The 19,659-nt window shown below is 37.6% G+C and overlaps 1 protein-coding gene across 8 annotated transcripts in view; it reads left to right on the top strand.

Annotated features, from left to right (window-relative positions):
- Positions 1-19,659, top strand: part of NLGN1 (neuroligin 1) — a 291,751-nt gene that overhangs the window by 50,773 nt on the left and 221,319 nt on the right. The window lies entirely within an intron of this gene.

The following is a 19,659-nucleotide window of genomic DNA, read 5'->3' as shown; positions in this document are numbered from 1 at the left end:
TATGTGATGTTAGCAGGCATATTATGAGAAGGGAGAGCAAATTAGAGGGGTTCAAGATTATATGACCCAATTCCATTGTCTTCAGTTTGGACATTTTTAAGTGTCTTCATCACTGCAGGCTCAATGTTTTCCTGGAAAGCAGTAAGCAGTGTGACCTGTCTATGTGAGGCATAATTCTCTTCTCAGAGAATCTGAGATTTTAAGGAATTAAGATGTTTATTTTTCTTTTGTTATGGTGTGTAGCATTCAAACATCTCTCATCTACGAGATCTGGTAGTGAGGTCTAAAGCATTTCTTGGATACCATGACAGTTCACAGCCACTCTTCAGCTTTGTGGAACAGGCTGTCCCATGCACAGGTGTTGTCTGAAATGGACTTCTTGGTCTCAGACTTCCTGGTGATGGTTTAGATACTGTGGACTGTTAAACAGTTGGGAGGTGAAAAAAACACACCTAGCGGTGAGCATGCTATTGACCTATTCCTGAAAATGTTACTGGCAGAAGTAAATTGAGAAACTATGCCAAGCATCAGGAAGGAATCCTGGAGAACTTGGGAGTGTAGACTAAATTGACTGCCCTTCATGTCATTACTTAAACAAGTAGTGATGACTGAAGGCTGGAAAGTGTTGTATTTACTAATCAGGGTTGTGTCCCTTCCTCTTGGGTTCAGTTTGTCAGCTGCTGTTCGTCTACAAACTTATCCCTATCTGTCTGCTCCCAGAAGACCCACGTTGGATTTTTTTTTTGGCAGTGCTGTCTGATTCTGTGACTTGTCTGCATAAGCCACCTCTAAGTAACATCACTTTAAAATTCCTTTTCCCATGTGGGGAAAGACTGGTGCTTAATTCCTATGCACACTGCTCAGAAGCTGTTGCAAAACAAAGTTAAATGAAGAGGGCCATAAGTACTTGCTATGCTCCATTTACCTGGGAGAAATGCATCTCATTTATAAGAGCCTATGGTTGCCGGAGTTGAGCTTGGGCAACTCAACCTTCCAGTTCTCTCAGAATAGCACAGCAGACAATTCTCTTCCTTTACCTGCAGCAAATACTCGACTAAGTTGACTGCCTGTCCTCTTCCTTTCTTTTCTTCCATGATATTTTGTCCTCTCCTTCCACTCCCAACCTAGCTGTTCCTTGGCACATGCGCAAAAAAATGGTAGTTCTGTTCAACAGTATTCAAGGATTCAAGGTATGCCTTAATGTGTGTTTGTTTTTTTTTTTTTTGTTTTTTTTTTTTGTGGCTGGTATTGAGGCAATGCAATATTGCTCTTATTGCATGTGGTGACTTGTGCTATGCCAATTGCAAATATTAAATCATAGCCATGTTTTCTTTTTGTTGTTGACCAGGCTCTCCTTTTGGATCTTAGAAGTGTTTTGTGATTACTTGCAGTTTTAAGAGACTCGGTTCTCTACAACTTAGGCATATTCCCACAAAACTTCCTTAATATAAAGGTTTATTGGCTTACATGTTATCACTTTGGTTCTTGGTTTGTGTTTGTAGGATCATTATGAATATAATGATGTGCAACAGGTGTTTTCATTTCCAGAAGAAGATGTTTTCTGTTCTGTACATGGTTTAATAGCTTCTGACTCCTTTATGAAAGTCTGCAGGGAAAGAGAAGTTTACATTAACGGGTAGAGTAGCAGTATTGGACATTAAGATATGACCTCCAGAAAAAACAACAAAAATCATTTCAGCCAGTTTAAGTGCCTGAAGAAGCTAAAGCTTGAACTTGACTATCATGTTCTTAAATAACAAAATGCAAATCTGCAAACAGCTTCCCACAAGTTCTTTGGAAGTAGATACCCTGGGTCCACATTTATTCTCTAAACTGTACTAGCTAGGAACATAAGCTGTGTAGGTGTTAAGGAAAAAAAACACAATAACAGATTACATTATGAAGCAAGATGTGCACTGTTTGAATGCATCAATAATTCCCTTTTTCTTCTGTTTCAGCAGAGCTGAAAAGGAAGTAAATGTATTCTACGGTTTAGATTTGTACTGTTTGACAGATGTACATTAATAAAAAAAACTTTTCTTAATGCACACATGGACAAACCAGATTGTACAAAAATAACTGGGCTAATTAAATTTGAGTAAATGTTTTAATTTCTTTCAAACATAACACTTTCTACCTGCATCAGCCTTACTCATTTTGAGATACCCGAAAGAAAGCAAAATAGCTGACTACTGAACATCAAGGGAATTATTTTTTTTCCATCCCTTTAACATTTTTTCATGTTAAAATATGTCCTGGTTGATCAAAGTCGTCTTAACTCTTTCTTCAGGTCTTTCTACATACAAACTCAGTTTTTTATATGCACACGCATGAACATAATTTGAGGATAATGACAGACTTGGCAAACAGATTTAATTTCTAATGCTTAGTAATGAGCAATTTGGTTTTAATAATGAACAATTACCTGTCAATTTCACTTTTATGCAGATCATAGGTACTTAGCTTGCCTTGTGTTCAAGTGAATTTGGCATTCAGTCTTGTAAAGTGTAAACTTTACCTTCACCGATTGCATTATAAATGACAATATTCTCCTCTTAATGTTGTATTTTTCTGTCTTGCTGCTCTTAGTATCTGGTACTGAATTCATAGCATGCTCAGAACATGTATTGATTTCAAGAAATACTGTATCAGATTCCCATTTATATGTGCTATCATCTGTGGTTTTTTCTTACAAAGTGACTCTACTTGCCCGTCTTTTCAATTTGTATGGTATCTTTATTTGCATCAATATTACCCAACTAGCACTTCACAGCTAGACATATTTTCTGTTTGCATCAGTCCTATTCCACTAATAGCATTATGATTCATAGTTTTCTCAATATTTATGGCTAATAATAATTACCTGAGTTCCGTTCTGCATATGGGAGCTTTCCAGCTCTTGTTAGTGACTTTTCAAATGTTGTGAATCATGTTGTTAGTGTTTAATAAATATGGGCAAAATGGAATTATATTAACTTGGGCTTCCTTCTCAAGAAAACAAGGTCTTCTGTTAAGTAACTGCAGTAGTAGGGATGTAAATTGTTTAGAATGCTTGGGTTGAATGCTTGCCTGTTAGTGGAAGTTTGCCATTTTTTTCTGCAAAGCTGTGATATACTTTATTACCCCCCTGCATTCTTTTCCTTCCTTATGTCTTTCTGTTCTCTTCCTCTCCAAAAGCTGTTGCTAGCTTTCTAGCTCTGATGTTCGTATCGGAATACCCACAGCTTGTCTCTAACTTGCCATTTTGCAATACCAGGGTTCTCACTATCACTACGCTGCTTACATTGTATGCATTAGCAAGGGGCTAGAGTATTTAAGAAATGCTGCTTTTGAGAAAACAAATGAGTATGTACAACTAGGTATCTTTAAAAGTCACTTGGATTTCTGTGAAATATCCATAAAGCTTGTGTGAGATCCTTTAAAGAGACCAAGGCCTTGGCTTCCATGCAGAGAGAAGATACTTACTGACCTCCCTGAAGTTTCATGGTCTTAGTTAAGGCTTACGTGGCTTTCTTCAGACTGTTTTACATCACTGGTCCTAGAATATTCTTTTAAGTTGTTCTTAGCCCATGCCAGGGAGATGGAAGAAGACAAACCAAACCAAAATATATTCTGTTGCTGTGGAAAAATAAAAAAATAAATAGAAATTCTGCTCTAAGCTGCCATCATAGCTCAGCATTTGGTTGGATGAGAGGATTTCGTATGCTGAACTATATGAAATATTTCAGCATGAACAACTGCTTCACATCATGGTAGTGCATGGATGAAAAAGAAAACAACAACAAAAACCAAAAAACAAAACCTAACACAGAATGAAGACATGCAGAACCTTGTCTGTAAAGTGCTGTAGAAAGGACTGCTCCTTTGGGGTCTGAGGACTGGGATTTTCAAAGCAGCTACACACTCAAAATCATAGGGTTTTGGTTGCATTTTTATGCCTTTTTATGAATTTTATTTCCATTTTAATACTGATGATATTGATATGTATGTGTGTATGAAAAACTATCCACCTTTTACTACTTCTCCATGGAACTGTTACTATCTCCAGGAGCATTTTTACAAAGAAATCTTATAAAACAATCTTCTCGTTTTCCATTCTACTCTGTAATACATTAAATCTCAGGAGATATTAAATGTGTGTCTGTGGGAGAATGCCATGTTCCCTGCATAATTTAACCAGCATTATTACTCAGTAGCCTTCTTAAAAGAATGACAATTTCAAAGCTCTTTCTTGTTCTATGTTCTGTGATGTGGTGCTTTTCCATATCCTTTGGTAGCTAAATATATAACAACAACAACAAAAAAAACTTCAATCTTGAAACAGCATTACTGTGGACTGTGGCAGCACAAACTAGACAAGGAGAGATTAAATTAGAGATTGTATCTGGCTCTTCAGTTCAAGAAGTTACTGAAAAGAAAAATGCATAGTGATGGAAGTTTTTTCTGAGTTTCCCTTTATTTAGTGCAAGTTTGTAGAGATGATTATACTAATGAAAGATGATGGGTAAGACTTTAAGTATCACAGTTGTCTGTTAATCATTCCTATTTTTCAGTTAATCCTTACTAAATTAACTATGGCAGCACTGAAGGTGCTAAAAATTCTGGAGTATCTGAAAAGCTATAAGCAACTACCTGACAATCTTGTTTCTCTCTCACCCCCAGAGTATTCACAGAACAAAAAATATTGAACTTTTCCTCTTTCACTGTTATTTTTGATCCACTTCTAGTGGACATGGAGTGTATGGAGTTCTGCATGCCAGAGCTTATGCACTCAGTTCTGTGTGGATTTTATGCATTTATCTGTATTTGAGAGACAGAGTAGAAGGTATTAGGCTGTGAGATGAATAATCTGCTTAAATGATAAAGTACTGGTAAGCGGTATTGAAAGCAATGAATGTGTTTCTTTGATGGCCATTTTCTATGTGGCCTGAATAATATTACTAAGGACTGTCAGGCTGGCGTTTTGAGCTCAGAATTTCTTCTGTTTCGTAGGGGAATTTTCTCATATGATGTCATAACCCTTTTGTGTGATTGAATGATTATTTCATGTTGACAACTTTTCTAACTATGAAGGAAGACAGTATTGGCTGTAGTTTTTTTCATGCATTTCATGTTTTTATGGGAGTTGCTGCCTGAGGTTTAGTTTTAATTTTTGAAACTTAATGTATGGTAAAGAGACTGATCCAAAAACAGTTCTTACACTAAGATTTACAAATGAGGGAGAAAAAAATTAAGGTGGGGTTTACATAATGGAGGAGTTGCTGTCCAGGCAAAATATTTCAGTTGTGGGAACTTCAGGGATAAATGTAGAGATGGATTAGAGGAGGGAAAAAAAAGAAAAAAAGAAAACAAACAAACAAAAAAAACAACAACAACAACAAAAAAAACTTGCCATTGTTGCTGAGTAATGGGTGAAGATGCAATGGCAAATTGAGGACCATACTCTTTGCTGAGAAATCAGTACAATTCCATGCAAATACAACTTCACTGGGCTCAGCTGCAAATCTGGCCATACTTGTTTGTTCCTCAGTCTGTTGTAAACTAGGTAAAAATCCCCTAAGGTCACTGGTGCTATGCTGCACAAGTGATAACTGAACAATAATCTATGTAAGTGATGTAAGTGGCAGTGAAGAGCCCAGAGCATAGCAATAAGCAGCTTGTGCTTTAAATAAAGAATTGGGTATGTTAGACATTAATAAAACCTGAACTACCTAGAAGGATTCTTTAGTCTATTGGATAAGTACGTTCAACTTTAAATCTTCTCTGTATTTGGTATAATAGATTTTGTATGGTTTCTAGACCTTGGTGTAAAAGTATTAAGTACTAAAGAGTAGTGCTGTTACTAGGGATGTTAACAAGCACAGGAGTTTTATGCAGCTGGGTAACATTTGTTCTTCATTACTCTAATCTGCTACTCTTTTGTGTGACTAAGTTTGCAATTGTGTGCCCTTAAGTGTGTCTCAATGATTTGAACAGTGATGAAGGTGCTATTGTAAGGATTATGTGGGAGTATTCATCTACAGGAACATTTAAAAATATACATATATACGCACCATCTGGTGCAATGAGGTGTGTTTCAAAGACAAAATATTTGCTCTTTAGTAGTGTTCTGGAGTTGAGGATAATGTTTTCTTTGGAAAAGACAATTTGGCAATTTCTAGAAAGGATTGGTTGTTTGGAGCTAAGAAGGGAACACAAATTGGGTTATGGGTATTTCTCAGTTCATTTTTGGAACCCTTTCCATTAAATAGCAAATCTTTTAAAGTACCTGTTCAGGAACTTGAAGAGTAGAATCATTAAAATTTCATACAAATGTAATACCATTTATCTACACCTTCTTGATGTTCATACAACCAGGAGCTATGCTAGCTGCCATAGAAGAGTTGAGCTGATTATGTTTTTATACAGTCTTTTCCAAGCTATAGAAGTTTTTAGTCAGGATAGTCCCCATTCATTGTTTCTTGGTATGCAATATTGCATTAGTCATGTATTGTTATTCCAGTTTACTAGACAATTAGGATTCCCCTATGTAAAGGCTTTTTGTGTTCAGAACTCTGCAAAACATTGTATATTAAACTGTATGACTTTTTCCTAAATTACTGAGAAAAGTACTATGAAAATGCATGGGGCCAAGAACAGATGTTTAAAGATCCCTAGTAGCAGCACCTTTAATGAGCAATGAGTATGTAACAACTTCTAGAGTTGTCAGCTTGGCATAGTAATGTGCACATTTAGATGTGCCACTTAAATTCTGTGTAGTGCTATTTTTTTATTAGAACATTGTGTGCTTCAACATTAAATGTCTCTGTTTTTTGTCAACTAAAGCTGATGGCAAACTTTCTTTTTGGAGAAGACTTAAAAACATGTTTATAAAACCAAGGTGAATTATTTTTTCCCAATTCCTTTTTTATTTTTTCTCCCTTGTCAGCTGCTTGCTGTTTTTCTCAGGATTAAATTCAAGCTAATGATTTGCAGGTAAAGAATTCATTTGGTTTGCACTTAGCAATTTTTGCCCAAAGTGTCCTTTATTAGTCTTCTGAAATTTCAGCAATATTTAAAGATGAATTAGAAATGAGATCATGTAAAAACTGAATGAAAGCATTTGTTCATCTTAAAATCCACCACTAGAAGATGACTGATTTTCCTTAATTACTGTAGGGATTAAACCCCCACTAAATTACCTTTGTAATATATCTATATATTCTGTTTTTTTTTTTTTTTTTTTTTTTAAAGATATAAACAACCATGCTTATTGAAGAATAATTTTTATGCATCTTTATCGATATTTTAAAAATTCTAACACAGTAATGGATGTATGCTTCACTGAGATTCAATTTCTTTATTATTGCACCTAACTCTGCCACAGTTCTTTTTATTAATGCTTTCAGTTATCTTAAATTTCATATTTTATGCAATGTAATCAGTTTTTTCATACCCTTTTAGGGATTACTTTTTATAGTGCAACTTCTACTTTTCTTTTTATTCAGAGTGACTTTAAGATGATCTTGAATAATCTTGGAACATGGGTGTGGATTTTTCTGGAGTAATTATTTACATTTATAGGTATCTTATTAGGAGTAAGTTGTGGTTTACATAGCAAATGTAGGCAGGTTGTGATCATTTGCACTTTCTCTAAAGATATTTTAGAGATGGTGTTTAATGGCAGTGTAAGATAACTAGCATATGTCCTCCAGACTTACTACCTTGGATAATGTATTTTTCTTCTCTTTATCATACATGTTAAATACTGCTCTTTGATCTAATATGGTGCTCTGCAACAAACATTAATGATTGCTGCTGTCAGATAGGACTTTAATCCATTCCAGGGCCTGGTTGTCTGATGTGTGAATAATTTGATGCAATAACACTCTCTCTCCAGCTCTTGCTAGGCATGCTGTTCTTCCTGACTGGATGTATTTAAAGACTTTAAACACACCAGTCATATGAATCCTCCCACCAGATTTTGATGATTCTGATTTTTGTCTAATTTTTCCTCACATGGAAACATTTAAACGTTCTTTTTATTTTTGTATGGACTTCTGGCACTGGGATAAAGACAACTGATCACTTTGTGTTTACATCCCCTGATAATTTGATTCACTGCAGAGTGACACCCACAGTACGAGGTCTGCATCTGACTATAAGCATCTCATTTAACCTCTCACTGTCCTTGTGTTTTATGGAAAGACTAATGCTCTCTGAATTAGTACAACTAGTCAGTCATCTGGGGGATTACGTGTCCTTCAGTTGGAAGGTGGATTGCTGCAGCTAAAACACTTCCATTTGATCCGAGGTGATGCAAACATTTCTCCCAGCCCTCCAAGTTGTCCCTTGCCAGTGATCCTGGTGCTGTGTGGGGACTCAGGCGGCCGAAGCCCTTCTCCCTCACCAGGCCACAAAATGGCTGCCACAGCCTTGCCTGTGATGGTTGCGCTGGTGACTTGGCTGTCCTCAGCCCCTCTTTTCATTCCAGAGCTCCAGCTTTTTATTATCCCAGTGAGTTTTGATTCCTTTATGGAAGGATACAGTTAAATCATGTAAACACCTATTTCATTTTTTCATACTTAAAATGTATTTTCAAGGCCAGGTTGGATGGGGCCTTAAGGAGCCTGATTTAGTGGGAGGCATCCCTGCCCATGGCAGGGGGGTTGAAAGTGGAGGGCTTTAAAGTCCCCATCCCAAACCATTCTGTGATTCTATTTTATTAATAGACCTTATTTCAGTAAGGTCTCCTGGGTGTCTACAGGGCTTTGCTTATCTCTGTTATAGGCTACCAAAAAAAACAACACCAAGAAACAAAACCACTAAAATCATTAAAACTCTGCAAAACTTCTACTCTGTATCTAGAACAAAAATGTGTTAAGTATAATTGGGTGCAGGATTTGACCCGCACTCCATTATCCATTAAATTGTGATAGCTTCTCCACTCTACGTCATAAATCTGTTGATTATATTTCTTAGAAAAGGAATTACTGCTTCAGTCAGACATTAATCTCTCATCAGGTTTTATTATCTTCCTTATTTACACTGCTACTTGGATTATAAAGAGCGGTTACATAGCGTGAATTAGCAGTTTGTCAAATTTAAGTTTTCACGGCCGAATAATTTTCAGGGTGAGCGGACTTCTGCTCAGCTTTTTCACTTTCCTTAGAAAGACGTTTTATTTTAATTACATCATGTAAACAACAGAAAAGGAGAAGAGGGGAGGAGGGAAAAAAAAAAAAAAAAAAAAAAAAGCGGTGGCCTTTTGTCAGGGACGAGTTTTCCCGGCCAAGGGGCGAACCCCCCGGCAGCAGCGCCCGGCGGGCGCGGGGCCCTCATTGCCTCCCACCTCACGTCGGCGGCAGCCGCGGCGCTGCTGCGGGCCCTGCTCGGTTGCCAGGGCGACGCCGGCCCTGTCAGCCGCAGCTACTGTTGGCACTCGGGGGCTGTGCCTGCAAATGCTGCCGAGTTGATTTCCTATAGGGGTTTATAGGTGGAGATGTGTAACAGAATGTAGGAGTTGTCATATAGGGCACCTGTAGGGAGAAAACAAATGCTGTACTGCCTCAAAGTGTTGCAGTGGGTGCTACCCCAGGTGTGCCAGCCACAGTCATGCAGGGAGAGCCTGAGCTGAGGGGGAAAGATAGCCTGTACAATTTTATGCCTGTATATATCTATATAAACTTCCTCCTGTAAAATGGAAATGGAGGAAAGAAACAATTGCTTTAAGTTAGGTGAATTGTGTTGGCACATTGGCCTCTCTCTCCTTCAGCAGATCTCTGAACTCATATAACATCTGAGATACGATTTCTAGAGATTACTTGGAATGGAGAAATATCAATGATACTTCACTGAAGTGTTTGCATGTAGTGGCAGAGTATCCAGGTTAATGCCCATCCAGGATCATAGGTCCTGTGGGTATGTTTTCCTCCCCCTGCTGCCCTGTTAGTAGTCGTTTTGTTTTCAAAACAAAGAGCTGCTTTTGAGATGGCTTTTAGCCCTCTGGAGAACAAATTAACTGTTCAAACAAATGTGTTTTCCATTCAGTTGCTAAATTGCAATCCCTATCTGGTGACAGGAAAGAACCTTTTTACCACTGGCAGTGGTAAAGCTTGTTAAATGCTGATGGTTAAAATCTCATTTCTTCTACCTTAACTCAGCCACCTGTAGGTCTGGGAGCCCTTGGAGGAGCAGTTTACTGAGCATTACAAGACAAGCTTCTGATGGGCCCTTGGCTGTGTTTCACCATCTCTTTACCTCATCTCCTATGTACAGAGACTTTGCTGTGAAATCCCTTGTTCTTGTTTGATGGCTTTGTTGGAGTCTATTCCTGTTTCTGCCCCAGCAGCTCTCTGTGGTAGGGGCTCAGCATCTTCTCTGTGCTAGGGGTCAGCTGGAGCAATGTGCAGCTCCTTCAGTGCTGTTTTACAGTAATGTAAAACTGTCTGGTTAAAACCTGGTGTTGCGCTTGGTTGCCTTTTTCAGCTTGTCTTGGAAGTGCCACAAGTGTTGGATTTAGCTGTATAATAAAGACATGGAACTAATGTTTATTTTCTCATTGAAGTGAGGAGCTTGCCACTACATTCTGTGAATGAGGAAAAAGAGCTCCATTTTCTGCCTTTAGTTTTCTCAGTGAGTTCTGAAACAGATTTGCAGTGCAGTAAATTGAAAAACTGGCTTCAGAGGCTTCATACTCACCTGTTTGTGCAAAAACAGGCACAGTCTGCGTAGGCTGAAGGACACAGGAAAAGCATTGTTTTATGGCAGTTTTGGTGCAGGCTGCCTCCAGAGGCAAAACTGAGCTGGTACGAGGCTTGGTAGCAGATCTTTAAAAGACTAACTTGGACCTTTCAGCTGCAGGTTGTGCTGGAAGCTGCTATCACACAGTTACGTTCAGGTTTCTCTGTTTCTGCTTCAGGGTGGGCTGTCAAAAAGCCCAGATCCCATGCTGGAAAAACAACTGGATTGATTTGTCCTAAAGCAGGCACCAAAACTTTTGTTTATGGGCTGGCTGTCAAAAAATTACTGAGATAAGTTGGTTGACACTAGAGTTTCTGTTCTGGAGATCAATTGCGCTACTGACAATGACAGTTCTTGCACTCGTCTGCCCCATAAATTGCTGTCTTTACATTCCCAGATTGTTTATTTTACCATCTTACATAAATTGCTGTAATCACCATCATTTGTTCATATTACTCTTGAAATGTGCTATATAACATGAAGTGTACTTCCTAACACAGAGCATGTCTGAGGGAGTCTGTAACCAGTGCAAGGCTCTGCCCTTGTGAATCTGATTGCTGTACTGGGATGCAATAATCTTCCTCAACAAGGATAAGGTTCTTGAAGTGTATAGGAGTGTATGTAGCGTAGTAACACTATTGCAACTGTTAGCATACTTGTATCTGAGCAACATCAGAGAAAATACTTTCAGTAGCTGAGGGTTTAGCATAGATGAAGCATAAATGATGTCTCATCAGGATCTCAACAGTTCATCTTAAACTCTTCTGTCAAATATCCAGTTTGTCCTGCTTTCGTTTATACATCTCAGGCTGCTGATTATTTTTTTAGTAATTATAAGCATGCTTGTATTGTTATTGTCTTGTTCTATTTTACTTAAAGAAGTAAAAATACGAAATATGGGGAAGAGTAAATAATACTTGATGCATATCAACAGTATGGGAGAGGTGCACATATACCTCCCCAGAATGGGTGATATCTCAGTAGCAAAGAGAACAACTGCCAGCTACAAGTGAAGAGGCAGAAATTAGAGAGCAACTGCAGAAAAATCACTGAAATTAAGGACCTGCTCGTTTAGTGTGATTGGAGCATGTAAATATTAACTCTAATGATGACAACACGTAAATTGGAGTGCTCAATAAAATTTGAGCACACAAAACTGAAGTGCCACAACCTGCTTTATTGATCATTTTTAGTCATCTGCGTTTAATTTGCCACACTATTTACATATGTTTTCCTGTCATTAGCTTATAGCAGAATTTTTGTGAGGGTATTCGTATATACAGGAACACATAAAATGCACCAAAATTCATATCTACAGGTGTGTATATATAAACAAATTCTACATGTAGGATTGCCTAAAGATGGGAGTGAAATGAGATTATGAAACTTGATTTTCTGCAACATTTTCTGGTTTGGTAAAGAAGGTGCAGAAGATAATTACAATTTAACACTCAAAATTTCGCATATATTTCTGTCACTTTTTAATTAGGATAGTAAACAGAAGCAAGTAATGATATCTGAAAACATCTGTTTTATAGTAAACTTCCAAACTCACTGAAATATGGAAGCAATAAATTGATCCTTAAACCCCATAGGGTTAATTTAAGCTGCAGTGATTTATGAATGTAAATAAAAACTGATTTATGAGCAAGTATCTGTTTTGCTATGCCACTGAATTAGACTTTGGAGTCTTCTAATAGACCTAAATTTCTAGGTAGTGAGCTTCATACATGCAATATCATAACATTAGACCTTTTGGTTCCTAAAATCTTAAAGTGTGTAGGCAAAAATTTCAGTATAATCTTCACTGCAAAGATCCAGCAAACAATGAAAAATATCCTTTCCAACCTTGTGTTTCTATGATTCTGCCCCCAAAGTGCATTAATGTCAATGAGGACTTGTTCTAGATCATTCGAAGACTAGCAATTTTCAAATAATTGTGCTTTTTGACAGGTCTCTTTTATAAGACTTCTAGATCACAAGCATTGATATTGAAGAAAGCATCTTAAAATTACGAGAGTTAATATTTCAACAGTTATTTTCCTCATTAACATGCCATTACTTTTCTAAATTACAAGCAGATGTATGTAGTAGATTGTTACAATGATTGCTGTCTCTCTAATTGTGCCAAAATCTTTTACCATTTTGAAATCTCTACAAACAGGAGCATCAGTGGTGAAATTATATTATTTTGTAGGACTAAAGGAGGAAAAAGTTGTTGATCCAGGTCAAGCTGCTAACAATATATGATCAGGAGGCTGAGAGGTCTGTGTGCTGCCTTGGTAGCAGGGTCTCCAGCAGCAGCACTGTAATGGAGCAGTTTATCCTGACAGCTGACGATGTTTGCTCATGATTTAATAAAAAGAGAGGCAAAATCATGGGGACCTGCTGTCATTTTGTCAAAGCCCTTGTGGACAAGGAACTTTTCACATGGAAGGAATGATTTTCTGAGGATTTGTAATTAAATGTCAAGCTGTGGAATGGGCAGAGCTATACAAAATACAAATGAAAACTCTGGACGAAAAGCATTTTAAAAAAAAAAAAAAAAGGATTGAAGCAAGTACTTGATAAAATGTGTGCTGGACCCTATCATTTTGCAAATACTTATCCACCATCATATTAAATGACAATACAATACTTTTGTATCAATCTCATAATTAATGTTTTTTCAGTTAATACAACCTAATATCTAGAGATGCGTTTTTTCCTCCTCTGGTGTTAAGTCATTGTTTGCTGTGATGCTTGAAGAGAATTACTTGGCTTCTCCCATTCTACCATTTCAGGGTTTGAAAACTGGTGGTTGGAGGAGACTAAACCAGCTCTCTCATAAATGCCTAATGGGTGAGAAGGGGGTAAAAAGGCAAATCATAGTTGGTTGTTCAGGGAGCTTTAAGGAGCTGGGAAGAGCTTTGTGCAATGCAGATTGACAGGATATTAGGCTTACAGGTACTGGGTAAGGTGTGTGGGAAAATGTGTAAGACTTCAGGGGTTCTCACTTTTCTTTCAGACTCCTGCTTAAAGCAAAAGCAGTGGTTGCTAAATAATACTTCGCTGTAGTGTTGAAGAGAAAGAACATCAAGAACAAGTCAAAACCTTCACACATGCCAAACAAGTCTGAAATCCCTACTGTTGGACTAGTAACACTGATCCCTGTCACTGACTGCAGGTGTTGGGGGAAAAAAAATGGAGTTTATTTATCTCGACAGTTCAGTGCTGTCATCAGTGAGCATACTGTAAAACTAATTAATTACAGCAAATCAATTAGAAAGGAAGAATGGAAGAAATTTCTTTGTAGCTTTAGCAGTTCATGCTCTGCTGTAGAGACCAGTTTAGTGGACCGAGAATTGCAGTTTACCTAATAAATCTGTTCATTGATACAGAATAATATAGAAAAGGTTGCCTGGTTATAATCAGGTGTAAGGACTGTAAAGTTTTTTCCTTAAATAGTGAGAAAGGTATTCTGGATGAGACAATGAAATTAGTGAGGTTCTTGCTAGCTATTACCAAAATGATCTTTGTCTTTTTCTTGTCATGAAAAGACAAAGATCATTTACTGCAGATCTGATTACAGAACTGTAAACCTAAATTGCATCCTTTAGGATGGCAGGTGACCCATACATTTTGAGTGCTTGTCTTGTGCATGGTTATAGAAGGTGATAGCAAGTAAGCTCTACTTTAGTACTAAAATTTTGACTATTGATTTTGAAGGTCTATTTTTTTTTTTTTTTACTAACTTTGTTGATGATCATCTAACAAAAATAGGCTAATAAATAGAATAGGAAATGTCTCATGTACCCATTTGAGAAAAAATGCTTCAATTTTTCAGACTAAGCTTTTGCTAAACCATGTTCTGTCATGCTGTCAGACATTTATCAGTCACTTTAAACCTAGCAAGTTTTTGCATATGGACTTCATTTATAATTAAATACATTTAACAATTCACTGGACTCTTACATTGGGTTATCTGTTAGAAAAGAATGCTCAGTAATAAGATGTATTGCATATGGGATCACATTTCCATTCTTCCATGTTTTGTCTAAGATTAATGTGTTTTATTTCATCAGATATCCAACCTGTGTTCATAACAGCTACCACGGTAAAAGAAGGCAGTTGATTTTTTTTCCACGTAATGCTCAATAAAAATTCCATGTTACTGATCCTTTCATAAGTAAAAACACAATAGCCACAGTCTGCACCAAATTGGGAAGTGTTATCAGATCTTCCTTCCCTCTGTTCTGTCAGTCTCTTTAAAAACCCGATGTAAAGGTCACTGAAGTCAATGAAAAGACTCCTGATGACTTCAGTGTGTGTGGTTCATTCCCTAAATGCCAGTGAATAAATGTGGGCTTTGCAAGGTGCCTAGAGAACCTGGGGAGGAGGGAAATCTTGGGAAAGATGAAAATGTTGCAAAATCCTTCTCAGCAGCACAGTCCCATGAGTTCAATTCCCATTTATATCAAAGGAGCTCCAACCCCGCTTTCTCAGTTAACCCTGTGTAGTTTTTCTCATTTCATCTGGAAAAATGATTGACAGAAACAATCAAGAACTGTTCGTCACCTGGCTTCATTTTGCTTTAGCTGTGAACTAAAAGCAATAGGGGATTTACACTCGTGACCTCCAATTATTGCATACTGTAATGTAAAAACCCAGCTAACAGCCATGAGCCGGGGTTCCAATGGAAAGAAACATTTGTGTTTTGTTTCTTACTGTTGTTTGTGTTTTCTTTGAACTTCAAACTGTTTACAAGTAGTGACTTCTGTCTAGCTTTTAAAATTATTTCTGGAGAGAGAAGTAGTCTGCATTTGTAAGCTGCTGGGTAGCATGTAGCTTTCAAAAAGTGGATGCTACCAGCAGTTTGAGTACCTTTCTCTTTTAAGAGCTTTTTCTGTGTCCCTTCTATCTTATCGCACCCTGGAAATTTTCAGTTCAAGGGGGCTTTGAAAGCCACTCCATGTGAGCACTGGAAAACTGCCCCAACTACTACTTTCTTACAGTAAACGTTAAAAGTTTCTTACACAGTAAACATTAATCCTAAATTTACCAAGATATGTTGAAACCAGCATCACTGCTACCTGGAAAGCATACGCTGTGCTCAGCTGCAGAACACCACGCTTGCTTGAGAGCTTGTTGCAGAATTATGATGAAGAGGGACTCAGGGCACAAGGATGGGTCACCATATGGCCAGCACAGTGCTAATGGCAGTGGGTTCTCCCTTCCTAAATCTTATACACTAATGGTAAGACTGAATATGTGGATAGAGCATTAGCTATGGTGAAGTCAGTGAGGTATAAATGTTACATTCTCTAAGAAACATCACCAGCAACTTTTGGTCCATTTAGAGGCTTGTGTTAGAAATAAGAACTTATTCTGGTTTTTGGAAGACCTTTCTCTCTTGCATTTGTTTTAAATCATTTATCAGGATAGGAGTAATTATTTGTAAAACAGATTTTTAGAAACCTTGGTAAATGCAGAAGACACGTTTTTGTGTTAAATGTTTAAGAAACAAGTATTACACATGCAAGCATTTTAAGGTGATGCTTGTTATGCTTTTCAAAGCTGTCACGATTATTTACACTATACCTCCTCTATAGAAAATTAAGTGCATGTAGGTATTTATCAGGCATTTTGGAGACTTTACTAATTTCTTTGTACATCTCTGTGTTTGTTGGTGGAGGGACTTGTTCAAGTAAGTCTGCAACAAGTTAGCTGCAGGCTGCTAGGTTGCTATTGCAGTGTTTGTGATGCCCAAGAAAGCTCCTGTTCGGAAATGTGCTGTTTGTTAATTGAGATCAGACATGCTACAGTGCTTAGATAATTCAGTGAGCTAACAGTGGAGAGAGAGAGAGAGAGCTCAGTTTTGAATCTGGCTTTTCTTGTGTGGTCGCGAAACCACTGACAGGTCAGAATTCATGGGAGGGTTGGGAAGACATCACAGCTTTATTCAGCACTTTAATGAACTCCCCAGGCATCAGCTCCTCACCACTGCAATGGACGAGTTCGGTCCCTATTGCTGCTCACTGAGGACTCATCAGCCTTAGCTGAGGTGTCTCTATTGAAGAACATCTAACCGCGTGTTTGGATATTCCCTGTTCCTCTGTGGGACTTGGCTATTCAGGAGGCTGTGTCACATGTGCTCCCTGAAGCTGCTGTCCTGGGCTTATTCCATGCAGTGAATTTGTCATCCTCTCAGTAATAATCATGGAGTCCGTGGTTTAAAAACAAACAAACAAAAAAAACAAACTTCTAGGATCATTTCTAACTTGCATCGGCTGAATGTGTACTGCAAGCCCCTCTTTTAAATGGTCTGTGCTATGGTGTTATGTCGGGATTCCTCTGCAGTCCTCTTCCCCAAATTTTTTTTCTTCTGAAAGAGCATTTAGCAGTACAACTAATGTTCACATCCAGCTAGTATTTTCCCGTATCTTAACCAAATTTTGCAAATTTCGTCAGATAAGCAGCATGTGCTTTGCTTTTAGAGGGGTTAATTTTGTTTTTCATGCATACTTCTGATCTTTTATATGCCTAGAGACAATGTCTTAGGGCTATTTTGCACTTTGAGTAGGGCTTGGAGCCTTATGGTTGCTAGGTCACTTAGAACTTCTCTTAGTCTCAGGCAGCTTTCACCCATTTGGCAAATTAAATGCAGTACCTGTAATGTGTTCCATCAGATCCTTTCTTGGGTTGTAGCCTACGCAGGACAGAGGCTAGAAAAAGCACTGAGACTTCTCACTGAGGACATTTAAAATTAGCATTTGTTAGTGACTTGTTATGCCTTCCTAAATATTTTTCACCCCCCGTAGTAGTCTCTAGCTGCTGAGCAGTGGAAGAGGTGAATGCTGCTTGGAGTTCAGGGAGCTAGTTTTGCTTGACTGAGGTGTATTACAGATAGCTAGAGTTTGAGTTTTCTGAATAACAAATAACATTTTAGGCCGACCTATTGGGTGGACACCTATGAAAGGATGGGTAACAGCAGAGTATCATGATTTTGTACATTCTCATTATTTGCTGTCATGTGTTTTGAAGACTTAAAGGCTTGGAGTTACACATCTCTGCTTGCAGTGACGATTGCATGTAGTAGAAAAAAATAAAATAAAGGTTTGAAAACCACTTGCATTTACCAATTTCAATTAATTGCTGAAAACTTGAACTTGGAAGAAAGACAAAGCCTGCAGAGGGAGAAAATACCATTCAGTCACTGTGTTCTACACAAGGCATTCAAACCTTTGTACAGGATAAATATCAGTATAGGTAAATCCAATGTGCTTTCACGCTGCTTTGTTTTTGAAGTGAGACTAGGATGTTAGAGTAATTGATGTGTAATGTGGATTAAACTTCACATTCATAGTGCAGCAGCTAGAATAAACATTATTACTTAGAAAGTGATACTCAAGTGATTAATTAGGTGATACTCAGAATTTAGCTGGAGAATATTGTATTATTTCTTACCTTATTAACTGATTTCATAATGTGCTGCCTGCGAAACAAAACTGCGTGTGTTTACTGAAAAGCAAAGCAATCTGTTCTAGCTCCTTGTATTCTCTGCTGGGAAAACACCTAAAGAGTTAAAAGGTGGGAAAACAGTTAAAAGCAGGAACAGACTGTATGACTTTATGGCATGAGATCTTTATGATCAAAATTATATCATGTTTGTTCTCAATTCAAATGGTGAGAGGTACACTTTGCCTTAGATTCAGATACAAGTTGACATGTAGTTCATTTGCCATCTGGGTAAGATTTATATGCAAAATACTGCAAGTGTCAGTTCCATTTCTGATTATTTTTAAATGGCTTCAGACCGTGTATATACAGCATTTTAGTTCATTGAATTCTTGTCAGCACAAATATATAAGACAATTGCTTCACTAGCATTCAATTATTACAATTATAACCTTATGTTGCATCAGCTTTTAGTTGTTTGTAGTTAGCAAACAGCATTCAAGGTTTGTTTATTTTTCCATGGCAATGAAAGTTCTGTCTTACTCAAGAAAAAGAAAAGCAAGAAGTCGAGAGCACATAAAACATGTTGAGGAAAAAGCCATTGAGAAATTTTAGTGATGTGGTAAAATGAAATGAGGGCTCGTTTACTTCTGCATATCTTTTCAAAGCTTGAGTCTGTATTTAGGATTTGTGACTGCTATCAATTTACCATAACATCTCCTGGTACAGAGTCATTAAAAGAAGTAGGAGAACACTAGAATACTTTAGGAAATGAAAGCCACTTGGTTTTGTTTGTCGCTTTATTTCTTTACTCTTTCTATTTCTTGTAAGTGTATGAAGCGCTGTTTAGTCACTGAAATACCAGCTAGCTCTGACAGGTCTAGTCCATGATGTCATCCACTGCTGGTGGAAAAGCAGCAGTCATTTTATGCAGGTGTCCTTTCCTCAGGTCAATCAGTTAACTCCATGCTAAGTTTGAAGTTGGAATGTCTTTTGTTTAATGCAGTGATTTTAATCTTTTTTCTACCAAATTACTTTTTTAGCATCTACCTTTTTTGATTCGACTGTGGTCCTATTAAAAGATGCTACCTCTCCTCATAAACCTTGCATTCCTAATATCTGATCATCAGTGATAACACTGTTTTAGGTGAGCATGCAAAAGTGTAGATAAATATCTGAATTATTGCTGAGATTTCAACTTTTTTCCTCTCATATGCAGAAAGCGTCTCCTTTGGTTTCAGGGCTCAAACAGCTCACGTTGACCTTGGCAGTGGTGATTAACAGTATTTCAACAATTTCTGGATCCTGGCTCATGTCTGCATTTATTCTAAGGCTGTATTGTACAGTCTGGGGCTCCAAATATAATGTGAAGTTGATGTTCTTTGATCAGAGCTGGAAGGAAAAGCTTCAAAGAATCATTTTAATATAAAATAGTAGTAAGCTGGCTCAAATTATTTTCAAAATACACCTAACCAAACAAATCTATGTCCAGGTATTTCA

Source organism: Aythya marila (assembly GCF_965140915.1).
Source record: "Aythya marila genome assembly, chromosome: 9".
NCBI classification, from domain to species: Eukaryota; Metazoa; Chordata; class Aves; order Anseriformes; family Anatidae; genus Aythya; species Aythya marila.
This window is presented reverse-complemented; position numbering and strand designations above follow the sequence as displayed.